The sequence below is a fragment of the Schistocerca cancellata genome, chromosome 1 (genome assembly GCF_023864275.1).
Source record: "Schistocerca cancellata isolate TAMUIC-IGC-003103 chromosome 1, iqSchCanc2.1, whole genome shotgun sequence".
Classification (NCBI taxonomy): domain Eukaryota; kingdom Metazoa; phylum Arthropoda; class Insecta; order Orthoptera; family Acrididae; genus Schistocerca; species Schistocerca cancellata.
In genome coordinates this window covers 1152412438-1152440037 of record NC_064626.1, presented here as the reverse complement: position 1 = coordinate 1152440037, position 27600 = coordinate 1152412438, and positions in this window count along the sequence as shown.

Below are 27600 nucleotides of genomic sequence, written 5' to 3'. Positions count from 1 at the left end.
TGCCAACAATCTCTTCCACACCTACCAGTATCATCCATTTCCGTCGATTTCTTGTTGCTGGCGATATTTTTGTGCCATTGGCTATCTTTCTCTGCCACAAGAAAAATTTTTTGGGACATTTTTGCGGCACGCGCGATCTTTTTTGCGGCACGCGCGATCTTTTTTGCGGCACGCGCGATCTTTTTGCGGCACGCGCGATCTTTTTGCGGCACGCGCGATCTTTTTGCGGCACGCGCGATCGCTTTTGCGGTACGCGCGATCTTTTTTGCGGTACGCGCGACATCTTTTGCAGCACGCGCGATCCTTTTTTCGCCACTCGCTATCTCTGTTTTTGAGCAACGTGTGTTCTTTTCCCCTGATCTGGACATACTTGCTTGGTCTGGTCAACTTTTTCCGTATTTTTCTTATTAGTGGTCTTCCTTTGGTATTGAACATTACCAACACAGTTTCTTTCTTTCTCGTCCTTCCCTCCGCATTTTATTCCTTCTTATGATTACTATTTCAATTTTAGTTATTTAATTTCCCTACCCACCAGTTACCCACTATGTACCCTAATCCTATACCACATTATTTACATTCATTCCGGAAACATGCATTCACCGTAGCCAAATTGCAATCCCACATACTTTTCCTCCGGTCCTGCTTAACCTTTGGAATTACCCCTAAAGGGCTTACCTTAAAAGTTCCCATCTCCGGGTGCAATTCCTCCTTCCACCAGTCTCTCCTGGACTTCCAGAACCTTCAATCCTTAGCCCTTACCCAACTTGTCCTGAATCTCTACACTACTTCATGTAACCACCACTCCCAACAGCTCCTATCTCTCTTCAAAGTCCTCCACCTCTCAAACCCTTGCTTGGAGAACACACTCAAGAACATCATCCTAGAAGCCAGCTGCAAACTTGAGTTCCATGCCACACAACACCTGAAAAAACTATCCACAGTGCTAGTGCAACACCTAAGAAGTGGGGTCCCTCTCCCTATCCCTCACAAACACCAACCACAACAGAACCTTCAACAAACCCCCCTCATAGCCAACAAACCTAGCCTAGCCACCCTACTCAATCTCCCCATCCCAGCACATACCCCACACAGACCAAATCTCAACTATAACCACAGTCAAATGCCACATATCGCCAGTCCCAATTCAGTCCTAAACCTCTCATCCAGATCCCTCTCTCCTCCAGAGACATCTGTTCTGTCAAAAGGCTTAACCTTTAGCCCCACGCCTAAATTCAACCACACTGCCCTGGTTAAAGATCTCCTCTCATTCACCCGGAACCTCAACTGGAAATACCACTTCACTACCCAAACACAGCCCCCAAATACTAGACCCAGTGTTGAACCCTGTCTAGAACAGTTCCGACTGCCTTCTCAAAGGGATCCTCCTCCCCTCCCCCAAAACCATCCCTTGCAGACATTTCAGGAATTCCTCACATCCAGTGTTGCCTCCCAGTCCTTCTTGAAGAACATCCCAACAACCCCCAACATCACCCCAGCTGAATCCCGTGCTATTAAGGAGCTGAAAATAGACCGCTCTATCGTCATCCTCCCGGCGGATAAAGGCTCCACAACTGTCGTACTTGACAGTGTGGAGTATGTGGCAGAAGGACTGCGTCAACTCTCCGACACCTCAACCTACAAAGCTGTTACCCAGGATCCCATTCCCTCCATCCAGACTGAGCTGCAAAAAATCCTAAGAATCCAAGGTCCCTCACAAGGCCTCACAACGGCTTCCATAGAATTACTCACTCCACCTGAGCCACGTACCCCTACCTTCTACCTATTACCCAAAATCCACAAAGAGAACCATCCTGGCCGTCCCATTGTAGCAGGCTTCAAAGCCCCAACCGAACGTATCTCAGCTCTGGTAGACCAGCACCTCCAACCTATCACCCGCAGACTCCCATCCTACATCAAAGACACAAACCATTTCCTAGAACGCCTCAAATCCATTCCCACTCCTCTCCCACCTGAAACCTTTCTTGTCACCATAGATGCTACATCCCTTTACACAAACATCCCACATACCCATGGTCTCTCTGCCCTTGAGCACTACCTCTCCCAACGCCCACCCGAAGATCTTCCAAAAACCTCGTTCCTCATCACACTTACCAACTTCATCCTCACCCATAATTACTTCACTTTTGAAGGCCAGACCTACAAACAAATCAGGGGAACGGCCATGGGAACCAGGATGGCTCCGTCCTATGCCAACCTCTTCATGGGCCGCATGGAGGAGGCTTTCCTGAAGGCCCAACAGCTGCTTCCCCTGGCCTGGTATAGGTTTATAGATGACATCTTTGTGGTCTGGACTCATGGTGAAGAAACACTCCTTAATTTCCTCCATAACCTCAACTCCTTTTCGAATCTGAATTTCACCTGGTCCTTCTCCAAAACCCAAGCCACCTTCCTGGATGTTGACCTTCATCTTGTTGAAGCTCACATCCACACCTCTGTCCATATCAAACCCACAAACAAACAACAGTACCTTCACTTTGATAGCTGCCATCCATTCCACATCAAACGCTCCCTTCCCTACAGCCTAGGTATTCGTGGCAAACGTATCTGCTCCAGTGACGAATCCCTCAACAATTACACCAATAACCTGACCAGTGCTTTCCTCTCCCGCAACTATCCTGCAGACCTTGTCCACAAACAGATCTCTCGAGCAATACATTCCTCCCCGTCCAACAACAATGTTCCTACCCCCAGACCACACAGAAGCATCCCCCTTGTCACCCAATATTATCCTGGCCTCGAAAACATCAACAAATTACTCCGCCAGGGATATGATTTTCTCAAGTCAACCCCTGAAATGAGATCATCCCTTGACAAAATTCTCCCCACACCACCCAGAGTTTCCTTTCGTCGGCCCCCTAACCTCCGTAACATCCTTGTTAAACCCTACAATATTCCCAGACTACCTTCTCTACCCAGCGGTTCCTACCCCTGTAACCGACCCCGCTGCAAAACCTGCCCCATGCATCCCCCCACAACCACTTACTCCAGCCCCGCTACTGGTAAAACGTACACAATTCAAGGCAGGGCCACATGTGAAACTACACATGTCATTTATCAACTGACATGCCTGCACTGCACAGCCTTTTACATCGGCATGACAACAACTAAACTGGCTGAGCGCATGAACGGACACAGACGAACTGTCCGCCTAGGAGATGCCCAATACCCAGTAGCGGAGCATGCCCTGCAGCATAATTCTAGGGACCTAGGAACCTGCTACACCGTATGTGCCATTTGGCTTCTCCCACCCAACACCAGTCCCTCTGAACTGCGGAGATGGGAACTTGCACTCCAACACATCCTTTCATCCCGCCATCCCCCTGGACTGAACCTACGTTAAACAACCTCACTCCCATTTACTCTTCAGTCTTCTCCTCTTTCCCTTTCCTCTTAGCCATTCACGCATCTTTTCATCCTGCATAGTTGTGTTTATCTTTATACTATATACCTCTTTACTTCTGTATGCATCCTCTTTGGTTTGAAGCTGGCACAGTACTTACAGTAGAATATCTTTGGCTTCCCTCTGACAACCATGCCTCCATCCTTGCTACCCTCCCTATTTTCCTTTCCCTGTTGCTTCATAACCTGGGTTGTGAGTAACTGAATCTCCTTTCCCTTCTTCCCTTTCTTTCCCCTCTCTCCTCCCTGATGAAGGAACATTTGTTCCGAAAGCTAGGAACATAAATTTTCGGTTTTGTTTTGTGTGTATCTATCGGCTGTACTGAGCTGAGGTAAGTACTGGCCAGCCCCTCTAACTCTTTGTTAGTATTTGTTTCACATTTCTATATGAGATTTTCCATTAATCATTTAGATCACCTATATGGTCCACATCCTTCATTGTTTTGTCTCTTTTGTTAGCTATCACTTACGTCTGTCATCTTAACATTTTCTCTTCTTCAGTGGTTTATATATCCATAAACAAATATTTTCGTCACCAACTGTGCTAGTTTCATCTTCCTCCTATTATCTTGTTCCGTTTATAGTCCTCTTCTCTTTTTTATTTATTGATTTATTTATTCAACATTCCATAGTTTTAACGTTCGTTATTCACTGTTTTCCAGCCAACAATCACTGCCAACAATCTCTTCCACACCTACCAGTATCATCCATTTCCGTCGATTTCTTGTTGCTGGCGATATTTTTGTGCCATTGGCTATCTTTCTCTGCCACAAGAAAAATTTTTTGGGACATTTTTGCGGCACGCGCGATCTTTTTTGCGGCACGCGCGATCTTTTTTGCGGCACGCGCGATCTTTTTGCGGCACGCGCGATCTTTTTGCGGCACGCGCGATCTTTTTGCGGCACGCGCGATCGCTTTTGCGGTACGCGCGATCTTTTTTGCGGTACGCGCGACATCTTTTGCAGCACGCGCGATCCTTTTTTCGCCACTCGCTATCTCTGTTTTTGAGCAACGTGTGTTCTTTTCCCCTGATCTGGACATACTTGCTTGGTCTGGTCAACTTTTTCCGTATTTTTCTTATTAGTGGTCTTCCTTTGGTATTGAACATTACCAACACAGTTTCTTTCTTTCTCGTCCTTCCCTCCGCATTTTATTCCTTCTTATGATTACTATTTCAATTTTAGTTATTTAATTTCCCTACCCACCAGTTACCCACTATGTACCCTAATCCTATACCACATTATTTACATTCATTCCGGAAACATGCATTCACCGTAGCCAAATTGCAATCCCACATACTTTTCCTCCGGTCCTGCTTAACCTTTGGAATTACCCCTAAAGGGCTTACCTTAAAAGTTCCCATCTCCGGGTGCAATTCCTCCTTCCACCAGTCTCTCCTGGACTTCCAGAACCTTCAATCCTTAGCCCTTACCCAACTTGTCCTGAATCTCTACACTACTTCATGTAACCACCACTCCCAACAGCTCCTATCTCTCTTCAAAGTCCTCCACCTCTCAAACCCTTGCTTGGAGAACACACTCAAGAACATCATCCTAGAAGCCAGCTGCAAACTTGAGTTCCATGCCACACAACACCTGAAAAAACTATCCACAGTGCTAGTGCAACACCTAAGAAGTGGGGTCCCTCTCCCTATCCCTCACAAACACCAACCACAACAGAACCTTCAACAAACCCCCCTCATAGCCAACAAACCTAGCCTAGCCACCCTACTCAATCTCCCCATCCCAGCACATACCCCACACAGACCAAATCTCAACTATAACCACAGTCAAATGCCACATATCGCCAGTCCCAATTCAGTCCTAAACCTCTCATCCAGATCCCTCTCTCCTCCAGAGACATCTGTTCTGTCAAAAGGCTTAACCTTTAGCCCCACGCCTAAATTCAACCACACTGCCCTGGTTAAAGATCTCCTCTCATTCACCCGGAACCTCAACTGGAAATACCACTTCACTACCCAAACACAGCCCCCAAATACTAGACCCAGTGTTGAACCCTGTCTAGAACAGTTCCGACTGCCTTCTCAAAGGGATCCTCCTCCCCTCCCCCAAAACCATCCCTTGCAGACATTTCAGGAATTCCTCACATCCAGTGTTGCCTCCCAGTCCTTCTTGAAGAACATCCCAACAACCCCCAACATCACCCCAGCTGAATCCCGTGCTATTAAGGAGCTGAAAATAGACCGCTCTATCGTCATCCTCCCGGCGGATAAAGGCTCCACAACTGTCGTACTTGACAGTGTGGAGTATGTGGCAGAAGGACTGCGTCAACTCTCCGACACCTCAACCTACAAAGCTGTTACCCAGGATCCCATTCCCTCCATCCAGACTGAGCTGCAAAAAATCCTAAGAATCCAAGGTCCCTCACAAGGCCTCACAACGGCTTCCATAGAATTACTCACTCCACCTGAGCCACGTACCCCTACCTTCTACCTATTACCCAAAATCCACAAAGAGAACCATCCTGGCCGTCCCATTGTAGCAGGCTTCAAAGCCCCAACCGAACGTATCTCAGCTCTGGTAGACCAGCACCTCCAACCTATCACCCGCAGACTCCCATCCTACATCAAAGACACAAACCATTTCCTAGAACGCCTCAAATCCATTCCCACTCCTCTCCCACCTGAAACCTTTCTTGTCACCATAGATGCTACATCCCTTTACACAAACATCCCACATACCCATGGTCTCTCTGCCCTTGAGCACTACCTCTCCCAACGCCCACCCGAAGATCTTCCAAAAACCTCGTTCCTCATCACACTTACCAACTTCATCCTCACCCATAATTACTTCACTTTTGAAGGCCAGACCTACAAACAAATCAGGGGAACGGCCATGGGAACCAGGATGGCTCCGTCCTATGCCAACCTCTTCATGGGCCGCATGGAGGAGGCTTTCCTGAAGGCCCAACAGCTGCTTCCCCTGGCCTGGTATAGGTTTATAGATGACATCTTTGTGGTCTGGACTCATGGTGAAGAAACACTCCTTAATTTCCTCCATAACCTCAACTCCTTTTCGAATCTGAATTTCACCTGGTCCTTCTCCAAAACCCAAGCCACCTTCCTGGATGTTGACCTTCATCTTGTTGAAGCTCACATCCACACCTCTGTCCATATCAAACCCACAAACAAACAACAGTACCTTCACTTTGATAGCTGCCATCCATTCCACATCAAACGCTCCCTTCCCTACAGCCTAGGTATTCGTGGCAAACGTATCTGCTCCAGTGACGAATCCCTCAACAATTACACCAATAACCTGACCAGTGCTTTCCTCTCCCGCAACTATCCTGCAGACCTTGTCCACAAACAGATCTCTCGAGCAATACATTCCTCCCCGTCCAACAACAATGTTCCTACCCCCAGACCACACAGAAGCATCCCCCTTGTCACCCAATATTATCCTGGCCTCGAAAACATCAACAAATTACTCCGCCAGGGATATGATTTTCTCAAGTCAACCCCTGAAATGAGATCATCCCTTGACAAAATTCTCCCCACACCACCCAGAGTTTCCTTTCGTCGGCCCCCTAACCTCCGTAACATCCTTGTTAAACCCTACAATATTCCCAGACTACCTTCTCTACCCAGCGGTTCCTACCCCTGTAACCGACCCCGCTGCAAAACCTGCCCCATGCATCCCCCCACAACCACTTACTCCAGCCCCGCTACTGGTAAAACGTACACAATTCAAGGCAGGGCCACATGTGAAACTACACATGTCATTTATCAACTGACATGCCTGCACTGCACAGCCTTTTACATCGGCATGACAACAACTAAACTGGCTGAGCGCATGAACGGACACAGACGAACTGTCCGCCTAGGAGATGCCCAATACCCAGTAGCGGAGCATGCCCTGCAGCATAATTCTAGGGACCTAGGAACCTGCTACACCGTATGTGCCATTTGGCTTCTCCCACCCAACACCAGTCCCTCTGAACTGCGGAGATGGGAACTTGCACTCCAACACATCCTTTCATCCCGCCATCCCCCTGGACTGAACCTACGTTAAACAACCTCACTCCCATTTACTCTTCAGTCTTCTCCTCTTTCCCTTTCCTCTTAGCCATTCACGCATCTTTTCATCCTGCATAGTTGTGTTTATCTTTATACTATATACCTCTTTACTTCTGTATGCATCCTCTTTGGTTTGAAGCTGGCACAGTACTTACAGTAGAATATCTTTGGCTTCCCTCTGACAACCATGCCTCCATCCTTGCTACCCTCCCTATTTTCCTTTCCCTGTTGCTTCATAACCTGGGTTGTGAGTAACTGAATCTCCTTTCCCTTCTTCCCTTTCTTTCCCCTCTCTCCTCCCTGATGAAGGAACATTTGTTCCGAAAGCTAGGAACATAAATTTTCGGTTTTGTTTTGTGTGTATCTATCGGCTGTACTGAGCTGAGGTAAGTACTGGCCAGCCCCTCTATCTCTTTGTTAGTATTTGTTTCACATTTCTATATGAGATTTTCCATTAATCATTGAAATAAATAATATATCCATGTTCCTCAGTCCAGTAAGCCCAACAGAGCTCCTAAATACCATTAATTCACTGAAGAGTAAGTATTCAACTGGTATTGATGATATTCCAGATTATATTATAAAAATAACAGCAAGACAAATACTTTCACCTTTATTGGACATATGCAATTCATCCTTATCATGTGGTGTTTTCCCTCAGCAACTGAAAATGGCAAAAGTAATACCCCTATATAAAAAAGGTGATCATCAATGTATGGGTAACTATAGGCCAGTGTCTCTATTGTCAGGGTTTTCGAAAATTATTGAAAAAGTGTTCCTTTCAAAACTAATTACATTCTTCGACAAAAATAATATTATTTCTGGATGTCAACATGGCTTCAGACCACAGAGATCAATTGAAACTGCCACTTTCAATCTGATAAACCATGTCTTAAATGCAGTGGACAACCACAGAAATATCTCAGGTTTATTCTTGGACCTAACAAAAGCTTTTGATGTGATTGATCATTATATACTCCTGAGGAAGCTCGAATGGTATGGTGTGAGAGGTGTGCCAAATCAGTGGATCAAATCATATTTGGAATATCGTTCTCAGGTAACTGAAATTAAGTACACAGAAGGAACTGAACTCCAGATACACGTTTCAGAACCATGTGGACTAACTCATGGTGTTCCACAGGGCTCCATTTTAGGTCCCTTTCTTTTTTTGGCCTACATTAATGATTTCCCATCACGTTAGGGATTCTGAACCAGTACTGTTTGCAGATGACACCAGTCTATTGATTGAAGGGAATAATGAAGAAAATCTTACTGCATCTGCAAAAGATATTACAAAAGGAGTGTCTGAATGGTTTACCAGAAACAGGCTAATAGTTAATCCCCAAAAAACTGTACTAATGAATTTCCACACTGATCAAAATAAAAATCCGGCACAACCTGTAATATGTTTAGATAACCAAAACATTAGTGCTGTCAATGAAACTAAATTTCTTGGGATTCATATCCAGGAAAATCTTAAATGGAATACTCATATCAGAGCCCTAAATTCAAAACTAGCAAAAATGAACTATGTGGTAAGAATTCTCTGCAACAGTACTAGTGCAGAAACAGTTAGGGCTGTATACTTTGCAAGTGTACATTCAATACTGAAGTACGGTATCATTTTCTGGGGAAATGTACATCAGGCCCTAACAGTTTTCAGGAAACAAAAGGCAATTATAAGAATAATGAAACAAGTGAGCAGCAGAAAATCATGCAAACCTTTCTTTAAAGATCTAAAGATCCTACCCCTTCCCTGCATTTATATACTGGAAATAGTCACGCATGTCAAAAAAAGCATACTGAGAAAAGAAAACCTTTTTCCTCAAAACAAAAGTGTCCATGATTACAGTACCAGGTCAGACAGTGACATACATGTCAATTATTGTAACACCACATTATGCCAAAAAGGTGTACATCATGCAGGAACAAAACTTTACAACAGATTACCAAGACATATAAAATCTCTTACTGAACTACAAAGCTTTAAAAAGTCTGTGACATCCTACCTTCTGAAAAACTGCTACTATTCAGTCTCACAGTATCTTATGCCAGAAAAAATGTAATTTGTATCTTTAATTGTAGAAATAAGTTATAAATATACAGTATTTCAAAAATTTGTAATTATTAACTGTATAGATCCAATTTGTCATAAAAATTTATAAAATTTATGTTTGATATTTGAAAATCCAATAGCCAAAAAATGTTTTCTGTCCAATATCCTGTGTACAATATATGTACTTAAAAAGAGATTTATATGGACAAATAAATAAATAAATAAGTTCTCAACTGGCTTCTGCAAGAAAGTGTATTTTAACCATATGGGCGTTTTGCGTTGTTGTGAGAGGAAACCGACCACACACGTGTCATACTACCCTCTCCTCATCCAGCCAGGAACCACAAAATATCACAGGAGGGCACAGCCACAACAGAAAGTGTGTCAAAATCGTAACTGTGTGAAACAAACTAGCTTGCTTTTTAGCAGCTGACTGCAATGAGGTCCATTATATGCTTACCCGTAGTGCAAACCTATATTTCCTGGTTGACTCAGCTTCCAAAGTCAGCACAATCCTGAAAACCACTACCCTTCAACTTGTGGAGGATCCCTCACCGTGACTCAAAGCGACAAATGGTTCGATTATTATAATGTATGGGTCAACTATTTGCATCTTGCACTTCAGTCCAAACTTTTATGTGAGTGAGCCCTTATTAGGGACTGAGTTTCCCTGGCATTTCTACTTGTGCCTGACCTGTGAGAGACATGCTCTTCAACAGGACATCGAGTGACAGCATTCACGATATGATCGGGAGACCTTTGGTGCAGACTGTTCCATGCAATGGGGAGGCATGGAACACACAACCTATTGTACACCATTTCATCATTCACAATTAGGAAAATACAACAAAAGGAATCCTACAATCTCAACATGAATCTTAACCCAAAAGCTAATCTGAATATAATGTATCAATCCTCAAATTATAATGACCCAGTACATGTTAAACATTTTACTTCTTCCAAAAAGTGTTATTCTCATGAATAGCCTTTACTCACAAAATTTATTCATGAGTCTCACTTATGACAGTTTCAGAATTTATGCTTGTGGTCAGAAAAAACAATCTCCTCTCTCTAGACAAGAGTCATTTAAAAAAGAAATTTGATGTGGACAATACAAGAAAGTTGTTAACTTGCTTAACATTTCAGATTAATGTTCTCCATTCACAACAAAAATTTTATTACTGCTCCAGTTTTTTCAAAATAAATTATGTTCAGTTGGTGACTGCAATTCTACAGTGAGACAACAGTGAACAAATAAGTCTAAACTATATTCCATTAAATATTTAAAAAAAAAAGAGACAAACTCCCACAAATATTTTACAGTAGTTCCCCAAAAGTCTCTAAAACGCATAGAAACAGTGGAAAGTCCATGGCGGAATAAAAACAGGTAATATGGAAAGGATAGATTGCTCCCCACCACATAGAGGAGGCACTGAATTGCACACAAGTACAATGGAAAAGACTGCTAAAATACTTAAGCTTTTGGACAGAGTCCTTCTTTCAAAGTAGAAAAATCACGTACATATACACAAACACAATTCACACATACACGGCCACGGTCTCCAGGCCTTGGCATCCACATGTTCTAACCTCTACCTTTGTTTTATGAGTTGTTAAGTAAATGACTGAAATTCTTCAACAGACGTTCTGTGGCATGCACTGATGCTTTCTGGATATGCCAATAAACAAAGACAAGGCAAATTATAGTAATGAGCACTATTCAAAAAGGAATAAGTTATTTAGATTGTCTCTTCTGTGTAATACTCTCAAAGGTTCTTTTAGTTGGTTTGGTATCCATTTGGTTTTTAAGAGGAGAGTCCAGGTTTTCAAATTTATGCATTACATTTTTAAATGAAATGTTGTGAAACTTTTTTGCTTCATTATTTATTGTTTCAGTTAAAATACCACAACTCACCACACAAATAAAGTGTCACAAACTTTTCCAAATAAACATCTGCCTTCACACACTTTGGCAAACAATAACCTTTTCAAACTTAAAACATAACAAGAGTGCTCATGTAGAACAGAACTTCTAGAACACGATTGCATTATTATGCACTAAAACATTAAATGAAGAACACCAGTGACGCTACCTTCACTGCACAAGGACATTACAACCTACTGATCTGTACATCCAAAGATGAAGTGATATATGATTAATATGCTACATAATTTGTTTTACAACATTTTCAAATGATCTGCAAGAAATTATAGAAATAATAATAATAATAATAATAATAGTTTTGAACGTCTTTCTAATTTTGGAAAAAAATTGATTTGAAATAATGGCTTATTGCCCGTTTTCAAAATCAAATATACTAAATTAATCCTGTACTGTTTGTTTAATAACAAATAAAATATTAAAACTTTAAAAATTTTGGAATTTGTTGAACTTACCATATGTACTTTTACATTCATAGATGTCTTCCCAAGTTTCTTTACATAGATACAACTATAGTGATACACTTTTCCTTTAATATACTTCTCAATGCATTTAAATAAATGTACTACCCAATCCACCAACATTTTTTTACAGATAATAAAGTTTTAATTGTATTGTATTGTACAATACCATTAAAACTTTATGATCTGTAAAAATGTTGGTGGATCGAGTAGTACATTTATTTAAATGTATTGAGAAGTATATAAAAGAAAAAGTGTATCACTATAGTTGTATTACATGTGCCACTGTTGTGCATTTGTGTTTGCAGATGGAGTCCGAGAGGGCGAACCTGGATGCAGTCACTTTGGGCTGGAATGACCAGCGAGATGTTTCTGGGCCCCCCGTCAAACTGGGTGAGATTTATTGAGTCAGGACCTGTGTATTATACACCAATAAAAGAATTGAAGTGCCAAAATTTCCAACCATCTAAGTGCCATTTTTTCACAAAACGCATTTTCGTTGCTATTACACTCTCAGTAGTCTATTGCATGCCCCTAGACATCTTGCAAGTGCCAAATCATGGAGAAAATATTTCAGGCATTCATTACCATGTTCACGTGGCATTAATCATGAATAATATAGAAAAATAAAAATCAGATCACATTTTGCTTAGGAGTACACACAATTTTGAATCTAGATTATTGTAAAGTAAAATCTGCAGGATAACTAATTTTTGAAGCACAGTGTTATTACACAAAAACATGCAGAAATGTTATTACATTAAGGAGTAATTTGGAACCGTATAAATTTTGTAAAGGCTTCAGTCTATTGTATAATTATACGAGAAACTTGATTCTCATACTGAATAACCAAAAAAATGGAACAGACATTACTGAAAAGGAGATTGAATCACAACCTTCTATTAACCCAAGAAGTTACCATAAATCTGGATGTGTTGTAACATGGCTGAAGTCACAAGGGAATGCCAGCCAAATCCCATAAATTACACCCCAGAATGTTTGGAAATAATATTACAGCACTATTGAGACAAAGCCGACCAAGGGGGAGCACAGTATACCCTTATTCACAAACCACATGACAATCGAAAGCCTAGCTATTGCCACATATGTTCGTTGACAAAGAAATCTTGTTAAAAATAGGGGAATTACACATGCGAATTGACGGTAAAAATATTAGATCAGTACTTAAGCAATTTAAGATAAGAAAAAGTAATGTACAGACCTACATGTACAAAGCTACATGAAAAGTTGTTGGGTACCATGTGACACAATAACAAAGAAATATTGGCTCAACTGTGAAAATTACACTCACAAATTATTTGAAAATCATAGCCGAACACTAATGAAGATATTTAAGTCAAGAAGAAACACTGTGGGAATCAGTTTAACACCATGAGCTCCAAGAAACACTGTCAGATAATATGTGCACAGATTCGTGAAGAACCATCAGTTTAATCCAAAAAATAACAATTGAAAATTATTGGAAATGTTAGAGAAACATTATTTAAGTAAATATAGTTAAGAAAAAGCATCTGTTATCAGCTGCAAGCTGTAACAATGGTCATCAAGCCATACGTGGTCAGCATCACAAAGATATGTTGGATAAATTGAGGAATTAAAAATCACAAAACATTGGCAAGAATGTCAAGGCACAAAGTGAAATCAGAAAAGATGGAAAAATCATTAATTACTACCTAACTAGTTTCAGCATCCTAGCAGCTCAAAGAGAAGCAGAAAACTCACCTGACTGGTCTTGCACTGACCATCCTTTGGAACAGAGTGCCCGGCTTTTCTCCCCTGGCACTTCACTCTCTCATACATGTCCTGCAGAAATCAAACAGTTTTTGCAAAATGGGTAACCTAATCCCAGCTTCTGCAACTAAAGCCACTTGACCTACCTGGTCTAGTGAGCTCAATAGTCACTGAGTGGGAGATATTAAGTTTACGTCATTTACAAACTGACAGGATTATTAACGTTTGTAGTCAATTACAATAACTACTGCTACAATTAATAGCAAGAAAGGAGGGGGAAAATACGTCCTCAGTCTACAAGTGTCAGTCATTTTCCCTTCTTATCTCTCTTGTATTACTCTTTTAAAGCAAAGGAAGGATTAATATGTTTCATCTTGTGAAACAGGTTGGTCCAATATTTGGCTGATGCATTTCAATTTGGCACTTAGAATGTTTGACATTTCCACTTTTCAGTTGTCTGAAGCTGTGCAATTGTCCATTATATTATAACACTCATATTTCATGGACCCCACAGGGAGTGGTCTATAACAGGGGTTCCCAACAAAATTTTCTCGAGGGCCCCCCCATCGAGCATGATTGATACCTTGTTATATCACAGTATCAAGTACCTAAAAAAAAGCCAAATTAAGAGTCTTTTTATACGTTTTCTATTTTTGGTACTTAGAAAAAACATTAACATATTCATTATTGAAAAAATATTGAGCTTAAAAGTTTTTCAATATAACCATCATTGCTATTATTAAATTTTTGATTATTGCTCAAAATCTTTGTCTTCAAATCTGGGTGTTTAGTGTAATAAACTCCTTAAAAAAGTAAAAATTGAATATGAACTGAAAATGACAGGAAAAAATTAAAAATGAGTGTATTGATCTTTCAAGTGTACTACACTTGAGATTGCATTGAGTAGATGTGAAAAATAAGAAAATCCTAATTTCATGCAAGGTATTGTTTATTTGAAAAAATACAGTTACAACAGAGTACTCCATCAGTATACAGTTAGTTTTAATTTTCAGTTCTTAATGAGATGAGTTCAATCTGACCGTTGAGTCCGTTATTTATGAAATATTAGGTTCCAAACTTGAAACTTTCACTCTGAAATCCGACCGCATGTCGAGCCGATTCCTATATTTGTTTTTCATGAAACACATGGAAGAAAATGCTTGCTCACACCAATATGTGATTGCAAATGGAAGGATCTTTTTCATTGCCTTATCTCCAAGTTTCTTGTAGTCCTTGCATGCTGATGCCCAGAAGTTTGTAATGTTATCACCAATGAAAATGTTTATCATCGTACCACAACTGGACAGATCCACAAGTTGATTTTGCTCTTCTTCAGTGAGGCCTTGGATTTTGTCTATTTCTTCACAGCTGAAGGGATTTTGAATCAATCTGTCATCAGCGTCAGGTTCAGGGAAATACTCTCTAAAAGTGGTAGCTAGGCTGCGTAGATGCTTGGCTAAATTGATCTTGATCTGTTCAGGCAAACTCTCCTCTGATAACTCCAAGAATTGTTTTAAAGTAGAAAAGTTAGTTAGTGACTCATTTTCTATCCTTGTCGCCCAGATCTGACACTTTTTGACCATAGCACTAATATTATCCTCAACTTTGAACATGTCTACATTTCTTCCCTGTAAACTGAAGTTTAACACATTCAAGTGTTCGAACACATCAGCTAAGTACGCAACTGAGCAAAGCCAAGAGAAGTTAGTGAGAAAATACGCACACTTTGTGTCAAGAAGGAAGACACGAACCTTGTCTCTAAGTTCAAAAAATCTTGACAAGATCCTACCTCGAGAAAGCTATTTTACCTCCGTATGAATAAGAAGTTGCTCATGCTCACTGCCAATCTCTTTACACAACAAAGAAAATAATCTGGATTGCAGATGTCGAGTTTTAATATAGTTGATGATTTGAACTACTTTGTTAAGTATCTTCTGCAAAGGTCCAGGCAATCTTTCGGCTACTAAGGCTTCGTGATGGATACAACAGTGAGTCCATTTCACCTCAGGCGCTACTGCGTTGATACGAGCTAGAAGTCCTGTTTTTTTGCCAGCCATTGACTTTGCTCCATCCATTGACAAGCCTACACATTTTTCCCAGGTGACATTGTGTTTATTGAGATAATTGTTTAATGCAGTAAAAATATCGTCTGCTGTTGTATGCAGTAGTTCACATGAAAAAAGAAAATCTTCAACACTTGGTCCTCCCATAAGAATTGTGCGAGAACCAACATTATAGCTTTTTTTTATGTCTGTGCTTTCATCCAATTGTAGAGCATATATGTCACTCATGCAAAGTCTAGCCAGCAGTGTTTCTTCGATGTTAACTGCCATATCAGTAATTCGTCTTTCAACAGTATTATTTGAGAGCGGGACAGTTCCTATTACCTTAGCAGCTGCATCACCCAACATTCTCTTGCGAAGTATTATTGCTGCTGGCAGTATAAGTTCCTCAGAAATTGTGTGGTTTTTCCCACATTTAGCAACAAGCTGAGTCATCTCATAAGACGCAAGAGTTGCATTTTCATTTACAATTGCACCACAGAGTTTGGTAATTGTTTTTCGAGATGTTTTCAACTCTCCTAATTCATTTTTGAAAAAACCTAATGACTGACTTTTGTACTCTGGTGCTTAGTTTCAAGATGGCGCCAGAGTTTTGCTGGTTTCATACATTCATTCGAAAGGCTTCATAGCAAATTACACATTGAGGTTTAGGCTGTTGCTCAGGTCCAGTGAACGTAAAACCGATTTCCAAGTAATCAGAGTTATATTTTCTAATTTTTTCAGTATGCACAGGTTCAAGGGACGCCGACGATTTAGATTCAATGGACACTGACAACGTCGGTTCGAGAGTCACTGAATTACTTGCTTGAACATCAAATGCATTATCTTCCTCTTCAACTGTAGGCCTTTCTCGTTTTAACAAACCACTTTTTAACCAAGGGTCCTTTTTTAACTACACAAACTGTAGCTTCCACGAAAAACAACACTTTACAAACACTACTGTTTTAATGCAGAATGTTGAATATGTAAACAACACTGTCTGTGAAAGCATCATCATCATCATCATCATCATTTAAGACTGATTATGCCTTTCAGTGTTCAGTCTAGAGCATAGCCCCCTTATAAAATTCCTCCATGATCCCCTATTCAGTGCTAACATTGGTGCCTCTTCTGATGTTAAACCTGTTACTTCAAAATCATTCTTAACCGAATCCAGGTACCTTCTCCTTGGTCTGCCCCGACTCCTCCTACCCTCTACTGCTGAACCCATGAGTCTCTTGGGTAACCTTGCTTCTCCCATGCGTGTAACATGACCCCACCATCTAAGCCTGTTTGCCCTGACTGCTACATCTATAGAGTTCATTCCCAGTTTTTCTTTAATTTCCTCATTGTGGACACCCTGCTGCCGTTGTTCCCATCAACTAGTACCTGCAATCATCGTAGCTACTTTCATATCCATAACCTCAACCTTGTTGATAAGGTAACCTGAATCCACCCAGCTTTCGCTCCCATGCAACAAAGTTGGTCGAAAGATTGAACGGTGCACAGATAACTTAGTCTTGGTACTGACTTCCTTCTTGCAGAAGAGAGTAGATTGTAGCTGAGCGCTCACTGCATTAGCTTTGCTACACCTCGCTTCCAGTTCTTTCACTATGTTGCCATCCTGTGAGAATATGCGTCCTAAGTACTTGAAACCGTCCACCTGTTCTAACTTTGTTCCTCCTATTTGGCATTCAATCCGTTTATATTTCTTTCCCACTGACATTACTTTCGTTTTGGAGATGCTAATCTTCATACCACAGTCCTTACATTTCTGATCTAGCTCTGAAATATTACTTTGCAAACTTTCAATTGAATCTGCCATCACAACTAAGTCATCCGCATATGCAAGACTGCTTATTTTGTGTTCACACATCTTAATCTCACCCAGCCAGTCTATTGTTTTCAACATATGATCCATAAATAATATGAACAACAGTGGAGACAGGTTGCAGCCTTGTCTTACCCCTGAAACTACTCTGAACCATGAACTCAATTTACCGTCAACTCTAACTGCTGCCTGGCTATCCATGTAAAGACCTTTAATTGCTTGCAAAAGTTTGCCTCCTATTCCATAAGCTGATAGAACAGACAATAACTTCCTCCTAGGAACCTGGTCATATGCCTTTTCTAGATCTATAAAGCGTAGATACAATTCCCTGTTCCACTCATAACACTTCTCCATTATTTGCCGTAAGCTAAAGATCTGGTCCTGACAACCTCTAAGAGGCCTAAACCCACACTGGTTTTCATCCAATTGGTCCTCAACTAATACTCGCACTTTCCTTTCAACAATACCTGAGAAGATTTTACCCACAACGCTGATTAAAGAGATACCTCTGTAGTTGTTACAATCTTTTCTGTTTCCATGTTTAAAGATTGGTGTGATTACTGCTTTTGTCCAGTCTGATGGAACCTGTCCCAACTCCCAGGCCATTTCAATTATCCTGTGTAGCCATTTAAGACCTGACATTCCACTGTATTTGATGAGTTCCGACTTAATTTCATCCACCCCAGCTGCTTTATTGCACTGCAATCTATTGACCATTTTCTCCACTTCCTCAAATGTGATCCTATTTCCAGTATCATTCCTATCCCATTCTGCATCGAAATCTGAAACGTTACTGATTGTATTTTCACCTACATTGAGCAACTCTTCAAAATATTCCCTCCATCTGCCCAAGGCATCCACAGGATTCACCAGCAGTTTTCCTGACCTGTCCAAAATACTTGTCAATTCCTTCTTACCTCCCTTTCGTAGACTGCTAATTACACTCCAGAATGGTTTTCCAGCAGCTTGACCCATAGTCTCCAACCTGTTTCCAAAGTCTGTGAAAGCACTGGCAATAAATTAACAATGACCGATTGTCGTCTGAAATGCGAGTTTCCGTGTAAAGTAACTGTCAATTGTCAACTGCAAAGAGGCAGCATGCGCAGTCTAATGGCATACAGCAGAACTATTTGCTTGTATCTAATTCTAGTTTTGCGCTAGAGTGTGCTAGTGTCAGTTGGCTCTAGGAAGACACTAGAAGCAGAAGTTAGCGTTCGCTAAAGCTCTGCTCATGCAGGAAGTGGCCAAAACAAAAAAATCTGCTATCATATGAAATATATTTAATATATTTTTTTATTCTAATAGCATCTTGCGGACCCCTCTGGCAGGGGTCTGTGGACCACCTGTTGGGAACCACTGGTCTATAGAATATAGAAAGAAATCAGATATTGTAATGCCACAGCCCTAGCAAGGCTAATTGGAACCTGCATATGTGCTCTCATGAGTAGCCATGACAAGGAAAGAAATCCTAGATAATTAATAATCACTGGTGAAGTTGATACTGGGTTGTCAGTTTTACTTCGAGGATCCGAAAACTTTAAATGCAAATTTACATTTGATTGAAGTTTCAGAGAGTAAAGAGAAAGTAATAGACAGATTCTTGACATACTGAGTAACAGTATTTCACAGTCTAAATTCGGATAATATCATTTGAGAGATTTGATTATTTGCTCCAAATAGCGGCAAACTTTAAATACAGACAAAAATTCCAGCTGCACTTCTTCTCCCTACAGGAGGTGCAGTGCTGCAAAGATAATGGTTGGATCAAGACGAGGGGGGGGGGGGGGGGGGGCGGAACCTCTAAAAATAGAAGACATTGTCTGTTCTTTATGTCCCATCAGGCAGTCCTTGGGCACTGCCCCTCCCTGCAGTTGTACTAGCCTTAGTTTTTGAGACCAGAGGGTCACCGGTGTGCAGGTATTCCGAAGTTGTAAAACCTCAAAGTGCAGCCACCCCAGCCCTGTTTGCCAGCTTATCTTTGGACAAATGGTTGCAGGAAAATGACTCCAACAGGCATGTGATATACTCTTGGTACTTGTCACAGTTTGCCTGCTCATTATTTTGAGCTTAAGATATTAATGTTGCTTGTCTGTAGGCACTACTGTTTTCAATCGGTGAGCACAAATATGTTGTGCTTTTGCCACGAGACGACACCCTCCACCATGTGGTAAGCAATCATCTCCACCACTCCCCTTTCTCACCTCCATGAACTAGTTCAAGGGTTTAATTTTCTCTCTACCATGTTAGAATTTTGACACAAATTCCAAACTCTTAATAATTCAGTTGTCATTCGAATTACATTAGTAATTAGCAATATAAGGAAAATATTGTTTGCTACTTACTGTGAAGATGATGGTAAGTTGCAGTCTATCTTTTCCTTATATTGTTGATATTACAACCTGAAGTTTCCATTGTTTTATTTTAATAATTATATATTTTGAATATTACACTCATTAATTGCTATCTCTGTATGTAAGTACCTGTAATTATTCAGAGGAGGCTCAGGTCTATTTATTGTTTATTATAATTAACATTAAAACGAGCTCCCACAGTTGTTTTTGTGGTCTTTAGTCTGAAGACTGGTTTGATGTATCTCTCCATGCTACCCTGTCCTGTGCAAGCCTTTTCATCTCTGAATAACTACTGCAGTCTACATCCTTTTGAACCTGATTACTATATTCAAGCCTTGGTCGCCCTCTACAATTTTTACTCCCCATACTTCCATCCAGTACTAAATTGACAATTGATTGATGTCTCAGCACGTGTGCTATCGTCTAATCCCTTCTTTTATTCAAGTTGTACCATAAATTTCTTTTTTCCTCCAATTGGATTCAGTGTCCCTTCGATAGTTACTTGATCTACCCATATAATTATAGGCCGCTTTTTGTAGCACCATGTTTTGAAGGCATCTATTCTCTTCGTCTCTGGACTGTCTATCATCCACATTTCACTTCTATGCAAGGCTAGACTTCAGCTAAATACTTTCAGAAAAGAATTCCTAACATTTAAATTCATATTAGGTTGGTGCATAAGTTCATAGTGTTTTTGTTTTGCATGTTGGTATTCTGATTGTTATGGGTGTATTTATCCATTGTCATTTTCATTTGTGGTTCACTGTTTCTATTTGAGTTTACATACTGTCATTTTGTCATTTGGTGATAGTGAGTGGAGCTGTGGTGCTAGAAAATGGAGTGTCAAGTGGAGAAAGAGGAACATTTCCAACATATTCTCCTGTTTGAGCTCAGCGCAGGGGTGACAGCAGAAGAGGCAGCCAGAAACATTTGTATCTTGTGGGGATAATTCCACTGGACAGAGCATGGCAAGAAAATGCTACTCTCATTTTAAGAAAAACTGTTTTGACATTAGTGACTTTCCACATGCAGGAAGACCTTTGGGGTTTGATGAAGATCATTTAAATGCATCAGACCACAATGATCCGTGTCAGTGTACTTGAGACCTAGCAGATGTGATGAACTATGACATTTTCATGCAATGGGTAAGGTTGAAAGGCAGGTGTATGAGTACTGCATGATCGAAGCTAAAATCACAAAAATCAGCAGGTGGCCATGTGTGCATCTCTGCTTGCTCATCATCAATTGGCTCGTGAACAACACTGACCATTTCTATCCTGTATCATTACTGGCAATGAGAAATGATGTTTTTATGCTAGCATCAGGAGAAGAAAAGAATGATTGAGCCCAAGAAAAGCAGCAACCCTCCCCCCCCCCCCCCCCCCACCACTCTACAGGGACCTGCAGTCATCCACAAAAGATAATGTTATGCATCTGGTGGAACATCGGTAGTGTACTGTACTATGAATTGCTTCCCTGAGGGGTAAAAGTTGTTGCTTACATTTATTGTCAACAACAGAGACCTCTTGCAGACACAATCTGAGAACAACAACCAGGAAGACTGCATGAAGTGTTGCTACTCCATGATAATGCCAGTCCACAATGTTCTAGACTGACTAAAAACAATGTTCTGGAGTTGGGTTGGGAAGTCATTCCATACCCACATTTTTCACCTGATCTTGTGCCCTGAGATTTTCACCTTTTCCACTCTCTATCGAACAATGTTCAAGAAACTTATTTTGGATGAAAATGCACTCTAAACATGACTTGATGAGTTCTTTCCCTCAGAACCAGGTGATTTCTACAGTCTCAGAATTGGAAAACTACCCCAGTGTTGGTAGACTGTTGTAAACAGTGGAGGAGAGTATATTATTGATGAATAAAGTTTCTGTTAGGTGTGTCTCTTGTGTTTATTAAACTTATGGAAAAATACTAGACTTTTGCACCAGCCCAATATAAGTTGTTAACAAGATACTCTTTTTCAGAAATGCTTTTCCTGGTATAGCCAGTTTGCATTTTATATCCTCCCTACTTCAGCCGTTATCAGTTATTTTGGAGCCCAAACAGCAAATACTCTTCTACGGCTTTCAGATTCTCACTTCCTAATGTAAGTCCCTCAGCATTTCCTGGTTTAATTTGATTACACTCCACTAACCTGGTTTTGATTTTCTTGATGGTCATCTTATAATTTCTTTTCAAGAAACTTCAATTCCATTCAACCATTCTTCCATGTCCTTTAGTGCCTCTGACAGAATTGCAATGTTGTCAGCAGAGCTTACAGATTTTATTTCTTCTCTGTAAACTTTAATTCTCTTTCCAAATTTATCCTGGTTTCCCTTACTGCTTGCTCAATGTACTGACTGAATAACATCGAGAATAGACTACAACCCTGTCCCATTCCCTTCTCAGCTCGGCTTCCCTTTCAAGTCCTTAGCATCTCACAACTACAGTCTGATTTCTGTACAAGTTGTAAATAGCCTTTAACTCCATGTAGTTTATTCCTGTTACCTTCAGAATTTCAGAACATATTAGTCCAGTCAATATTGTCAAAGACTTTCTCTAAATCTACAAATGCCATACATATAGGTTTGCCTTTTTTCAACCTATCTTCCTGGATGAGTACTTCAGAATTACTTTTCACATCCAGTTCCTTTTACCTGATTGACTGAAACATTGTTTTGATCTTTGTTTCACTGTTTATTTTTGATGTTTTCCTCCAAAACTGTGTTGATCAAAAATCCTTGAGTTACAAAGAAGTGACCACAAAAATCTTGTCAGAAGAAAACCCAAGTCAGAACAGCTAACATTGATGTTGTTCATTTAACATTTTCAAACCAACAGAGAGAGCTGAGGGAAGTAAATTGAACTTTTGGTGCACTTTATATGAACTTATATAACCTTTTCTACACATAAGAACATTCCAGAAAAAGGAGCTTTTGGAATGTTTTACAAATGTTAAAACAGACGTTATGAGTTAAAGTACATACGGTACTTCAGTTTTCTGACTTTTCAATTTAAGTGTTACAAAATGGTGGTATTTTAACTTAATTTTCATTTTGATGTCAAACTGTCTGAAGTGAATGATTATGTCTGAGGTGAATTTGTTTAAAACAGGGCTGCAGACATCAATCGAGCCAGAGGAACATTTTATGCCAACTCCATCACAGCAACGTCAATGTAAGTGGTGAAAGGCGAAGCCCCGCAGGTATAACTATAGATCTGTAGACATATGATTGATGTGGAATGTGTCAATAGAAAAAAACATAGGACACTTACAAAGAATTAAAAAAAGATATTTATATGTTACAGGCTGACCATTTACAAACTTTTTTTAATGATTAATTATTTCTGCTTAAGAATTCCTCTGTTTTGTGTTAGTGAGTCCGACAGCAACTAGACATGAGCCCAGGTACCCAGAAGAAAAGAACTTTATTAAGTCAATGAACAAACACAACAACAGTCTCTAGGTGTGCAGCTTGGTGCAGACTTACAAGAAGAGGTCTTCAGTGGTGGGACTGACTTTTTGAAATCATCTGTATGGTTGTGTAGGTTAGGGTCCCAGATATCACACTCTGCAGCTGTTTACCCTGGTGGGCCCTCGTTTGCAGGTAATTGAAGGGGGAGAGGGAAGATTGTAATTCTGCATGATGCCCTAGAGCTTTAAAAATAGTATCAGTAAGCAGACTGGAGTGTAGTGTAATGATTAAGGTGCATAAACCTCATGCGAAAGGGTGTGTGCTCAAATCACATCAGATGCTTTGAATTTTTTTTAATTTCTATCAAAATGCTTTTTATTTTTATTCAGTTAAGTGGTTTCATTGTAAATATTTTATTTCTGATCCTTATTCACATTACTTTAATCATTATATTAAATTTCGATCTTCTCTCACATTCTTCATTTGACTTTCGTTTCATTTGGAATTTTGTTCATATAACTTTAATTATTATTGTGTATTTTCTTTGATTTTATTTCGTTTGTTTCATCATCTTATATTCTTGTCCAAGTATTTTGTCCTTAGTGCAACAGGAATTTATGTTTTAAGTGTTTGTATGACGATCACCATCCAGAAAAATGACATCTTGTAATGAAAAATTCATTTTGACACCTTTGCAAAGTCAATATAAGTAAATTATTTCATCTTTTGTTTTTAACCAATAGATTGGCATTGTCAATCATTCAAATATTATGATACTTAAATAAAAGTAAATAAATTCATATGCACAGACTCCAAATGGAAAAAGAATGAAAGGAAATAAACATGAGAGGAAGTCAAAATTAAAATGTTGATTAAAATTCTCATGTCCTCAAGAAAAGGCCAAGTCTTGTATAACATTATTAACAAAGTAAGAATAAAGTCAGAGTATTAGGCATGGTGAGAGAAGTCACTGGGTAGGAATTCAGAAGTGAGGCGATTGGCCAGACGCAACTCCATCAGACGCAATTAAGATAAGCTATAAGCACACAGAGAGTCCAGAGGGCATTATCGGACAGTGGTCCGTTCATAGACGTGAAGCCCAAGTGCATTCTGCCTATGCTGATAGTATAATGGTGAGACCAGCACTTCGTGCTAGACAGAGAACACCATGGAACAAGAGGGAGATAGAGAGAGGGCCTTTGGTGAAGATAACCCAACACCACTACATCATAAGAAGCACATGAAGGGCAGTGCATGGCCATATTAAGAGAGGCACCTCTTCCCCTCCACCCAGCCTCTGAAGCAATGACAAATGTCAAGCCAGTTAGGTGGTGAGAGCTCTTTGACATTATGTCATGACAACAGCCAGCAGGGTCGAAGGGGAAATGTGAACAAAACTCGGAAGCTGGACACTCTGAAGAGAGAAGTTATGGAGAAGTTGAGCGGTTAGAGGCAGCGTTTGGACATGAGCAGAGACGCTGTTGGTGGGTTAGCCATCAGGAAGCTGCAGGTATAGTTAGTCATAGGTCACTGCAAGGAAGTTGCAATCTGATGGGATCTTAGAGAGCTGTTAGTGAGCTGTGGGACACTGTTTGTTTGTCATGTGGGGCTTGTTAGTATGGACAGGTTCACTTACAGAAGACAAATGGGGACAGTCAGCTGCCATCTCTGTATTTGGGACTGTGTCATTTTGTAGAGACACCTCCACAATGCAGATAGGTTGAGATTGTTTTATTTCAGTAATAAACGTTGATGTATTAAACGCTTCTAACAAGTTTAATTTAAAGCCACCTTCCATTCTTTTACCTCCACACCAGCAATTTTAACATCATAACCAAATCAAAACACTCCCTCTCACAAAGGTCAAAGCATCTCGTTCAATTCCAGGCAAAACTGCACAATAATGTGGTCACCACTGTGGTACTATGATACTATGCCATAGTCAGAAGTACTTGAGATGCCCTGTTAAATAATAAACCTTTTATTAATGGAGTCTTTTTACACAAGGACTGCATCAGATACAAAAACAACACACAACATGGCTGAACAAGAGCACACTGAGACTGAATCAAAGAATTTAGTTCTCACAGAGTACTGAGTCGACTGCTGCCACAAACTAATAAAGCAGAAATTGACAAAATACTAATGACAGAAAGAAGAATAATTAGGACAAGTATAAATAAACAGTATCAAGTAAATGGGCATTGGAGAAGAGATCAAAATGAAACAGTATACAAGACAATAGAAGTAGTAATGAGCCTGATCAGTAAGAAATGTATCTCATTATTTGGACATCCGATGAGAACATCGAAAACAGAATTAGTAAGGGAATAGCAGAAAAATTGTGGAATAGTAAGAGCAACTTTAAATAAATCACAGAAATTAAGGAAGATATAAGAAAACTCCAAGTTACAGCAGAGGACCTAAAAAACAAAATAGAGAAAACCAGAATGCTAATGAAAAATGACAAAAGGACTGCAGTAAGAGTGATATTAGATAAAGAAAGAACATATCTGAAAGAAGGAATAAGTACTGGGCAGACAGAAGAGCAAAACTTACTCAATATAATAATAAATTATAATAATCCTTGTATAATCACTGTACTATTTAATTACCTTATTGAAATATTGTTGAACTGAGTTGTATTATTGAGTAACAACTTGTATAAGCCTTTGTATAACTGACTAGAGTGGTCCAGTGTAGGCCACAAAATAAAAAATAAAATAATAACCAAATATCATAGGGGACTTAATTTTTTTTATGTTGGCACAAATAAATATGTATATGTTTGCAACACAAGCAAACATTTTGCATTTTTGCATAACATTTCATTGATTGACTTGGAGCATGGACTTGAATTAAATGTCATATGGAGACTGACCGTGAATAAAATATGATAACGCTTCACAACAAAATGATGTTAAGGTAATGCTTCATTAAAAAGGTGTATTGAGTTAGGTTGGGTACACAGACGTAGATTAAAGTCAATATGAGAAAACATCCCAGAAGAGAAACATTTTGAAGTACAGCTTGGACACAAAAGCATGTCTGTAACACACACTTGACACAATAAAAGGATGCAAGGATATTGTTATAAATATGATAAATTCAAACTGAATAGTGCATCGCTATACAGGTAGTGTAGCAAGGACAACTTTATGTGTATCCAGTGAAATACGAGTTGAAGTAGAACCGATTACAATGCAGGGTAAAAATAAAAGACATTCATATTGGAATAACCAAAGATATCCTAGGAGATCCATTGCAGATCACTAAGTATCTTGTCAAAGCATTAAGCCACCAGATAGGACCTGCTGAGGAGGTAAGATATAACATGGAAAAATTCTACCTATGCTGGACAACTTCACTCTTCTGGTAAAAAAGGATTTATTTTGGTAGAAATGATACCCATCAATGCAGACTGTAAATATTGTGCACAGAAAAGTTGGGTTGGAAGATTGATGTAAGGTCTACATAAATAAGACTGGTGGCATTGGAAGAGGTTATGTGGCATTAAGCTTGAGGAAGTCCTATGGGCAGAGTAATGCAAAACAAGCATGTCAGAGTAGAACGTCAAATTTGCTCAAATGATACTTAATGTGTATCTTGTGTATAAAGTTTGTGTAATATAGATAATTCTTTTCAAATACATGCTTTTCAGTCAAATACAAAGCAATAAAAACTGAGTGAACACTCTCATAAAGCTTACCAGCTCTCCACTGAAGTTATTAATCTGTACATGATATTTCTGAAACGCTACTCAACTACATTAATCTTCAACTCTGTAAATACATTTTGAGGGGATCCAGTTCCAGTAACTTGAACTACCCAAGGGTTGGGTTTCTAAATAACCTATTGTTTCAGTTATATTAAAACTTGGCAAAGCAAAATCATAGTCACTATGGCAGTAGGAACTGCAACACTCAAGGTTATGATCACCTGACGTCTACCATCCCAATACTGTTCCACATGCTGCATCAATGCTTCACAGTGCTCCACTTCTCATGCACAGCTACTCATGACTTACTGAATGGTCCAGGCTGGGTTCCTAGGTATTGTTTAGGAAAGCAAGGTTTTATGTAAACAACTTCTCTAGTGGTTTGTCTGACCAACACAGTTGTGGCTGTGTTACATTCAATAGAGTATCTCCCATAATTGTTGCTGGTAAATAGAATAAAGGTCCAGGGATGTCACACATAGTCCCGTTGACCAACAATCCACTGCCTTGCTCCTGTGAGTTTTTCTTACACATAGCAACAAATGTAGAAAAATGGAAGTTAATGCGAATGA